Consider the following 2,566-nt stretch of genomic DNA (forward strand, 5'->3'; position numbering starts at 1 on the left):
ATTTATATATTTTGTTTAATTTAGTTCATATACTCAAAATCAAAACAATTTAATCCTTTAATTTTAAAAATTACTTCAATTTAATCTCTTTCTCTAATGACATTCAATTTTACTGTTATCAATGCTGACGTGGCATGTCACGTCATACCGTCGTGATGACGTGACAGTGTCACATGACTCTAATATGATGATATGGTAATGCTGACGTGGCACTGACATGTTAGCATGTTCGTGCTTTGTGGTAGATCAAAAATTTTTTAAATAATTTTTTTTGTACCATGTTAAAGGGACTAAATTGAAAAAAATATTTAAAAAATATAAATCTTTAAGCAGATAATTAATAAGCCAAATATTTAAGTGTAAAAAATTTATAGTGTTAAAAAATATATATATATTTTCTTACTTGATTATTTAATTTTAGAATATGTACATTAATTTATCTGTTTTGTAAAAATTAAGTTTCTCCTTTTATAAAAAAAATTCAAAAAATATTTTTTACTTAAAGTCAAATTTAGATGAATAACTTGTATTGTGTTGGAATAAAATATTATAAAAAGACTAAATAATTTTTTTTCTTTTATTTATAATAGTGCAAAATTTTAAAATTTATTTGATTTAGTTTTTAACTTGAGCTGAACTCATATTAACAAAATAGATTGATTTAATTTTTCCTTTTAATAATGAAGAAGGGAAATATGGAGTTAGTCATGATTATAAAAATAATTTTTCGTTCTGACTTGCTTAATTTGGGCATTACAAACTTTTTATTACAACCATAGAATCTTAGCTACTTCACCCCTTCAGTTTTTTATTTATTTTTTAAGTTTTTATTTTGTTTAATATTTCAGGTTATATTTTTTAGATTGAAATTTCTTGGATTAAAGATTGTATTTATGGTTGATAGAGTTAAACATAATTGTAAATATTTGTATAATTTTATTGTGTATTTACAAATTTTTTGTAGAACCAAATTAATAATTTAAGTTTAAATTTAACAAAATTTAATTATGGTATTTGAAGTTAAAGAAAATCATTTTATAAGAAATTTTAAGTAAATTTAAATAAAAGATAAATTAGATAAGGGTTGAATTATTTCAAAAGAATAGGTATTTGTAAATTGTGAATGTTGTAACTAAATCAACTTATTTTGTTAATTTGAGTTCAGATCAAATTAAAAATTAAGTCAAATAAATTTTAAAATTTTATACTATTATAAATAGAAAAAAAAAGAATTTATTTAGTCTTTTTATATTATTTTATTTCAACATAATGTAAGTTATTTATCTAAATTTAACTTTAAGTATGAATTTTTTTTTCAAAATTTTTTTATAAAAGGAGAATTTGAACTTAATTTTTGTAAAAAAGATAAATTAATATACATATTTTAGAATCGAATAATTAAGTAAGAAAAATATATATATATTTTTAATACCATAAATCTTTTACACTTAAATATTTAGCTTATTAATAAGTATATTTATCATTTACTTAAAGATTTGTATTTTTAAATTTTTTTTCAATTTAATACCTCAACATCTTAAATTTGTTCAATTTAGTCCCTGTATTATATATTTTTGTTTAATTAAATCCCTATGACATTACATAAAAAAAAAAATTTTCGAAAAATTTTTGATTTGCCATGTGGCACTGATATATCAGCATATCATGTCATTATATTAGTGCCACATGGCATTAACATGTCATCACGTTGGTATCAAGTGGCATGTCACGTCAAAATATGTCACATCAGCACTGATGTTATTCTTTTAACGGTAAAATTAGATGTTGTTAAAGAAAAGGACTTAATTGAAAATTTTTCAAAATCAAAGGATTAAATTGCTTCGATTTTGAGTATAGAAGCTAAATTGAATAAAATGCATAGGTAGAGGGACTTGGTAGGTATTTTGACCATTATTAATATTAGAAATGGACAATGTATCCTAAAAGTATAAACACCATTAATAAAAAATATAAAATGATTAAAATGTCTATTCTTTTTGTATTAGTTTTAAAATTATTATTATATAAATTTTTTGAAAAAAGAATAAAAAAAGAAATTTAGAAAGCACCAATGGCTAGTCCCTCACTCCTAAAGGAGGGAACACCTGGTGCCTCCCCACTTGTTTTTTTTAATAAAAAAATTATATAATGATAATTTTTAAAATTAATAAAAAATAAAATTATACTTTTAATATTATCACGTCATGAAACTAACGGAAATACTAATGATTAGATTTACGGTTGAATCTATATATATGAGGAAAGATATTTTTGAAGTGGAGTATCTATTTTAAAAATTAATGAATTCGTATAAAATTTTGATTGAAATTTTAAAAAATAAGAGTTTCTTATCCAATAAAATATCATATCGACCAACAAAATAAAAATAAAAAAGGCAAAGTTTGCTATAAGCTGTGAAGTTGACCTGGATGTAACGGGCATAAATCGGAGTAATTGAAGTTTATCCAAAATCCTAACGCATGATTGCAGATTCAACAGATATATGTATATATCAAAAACCTAACTTTCCAACTATATATGATTTTAGAGACATGTTAAAGTTGAC

At 21.8% G+C, this 2,566-nt stretch overlaps 1 non-coding gene across 1 annotated transcript; it reads left to right on the forward strand.

Moving 5' to 3' along the window:
- The first annotated feature begins 698 nt into the window (after positions 1–698).
- LOC148760757 (small nucleolar RNA snoR8a) lies at positions 699–791 on the forward strand. Its single transcript, XR_016028711.1, has one exon. It is a non-coding gene; the product is annotated as a small nucleolar RNA snoR8a (small nucleolar RNA).
- Positions 792–2,566: the final 1,775 nt, after the last annotated feature.

The sequence above is a fragment of the Theobroma cacao genome, chromosome 9, assembly GCF_053813885.1.
Source record: "Theobroma cacao isolate CCN51 chromosome 9, ASM5381388v1, whole genome shotgun sequence".
In the NCBI taxonomy this organism is placed as follows: domain Eukaryota; kingdom Viridiplantae; phylum Streptophyta; class Magnoliopsida; order Malvales; family Malvaceae; genus Theobroma; species Theobroma cacao.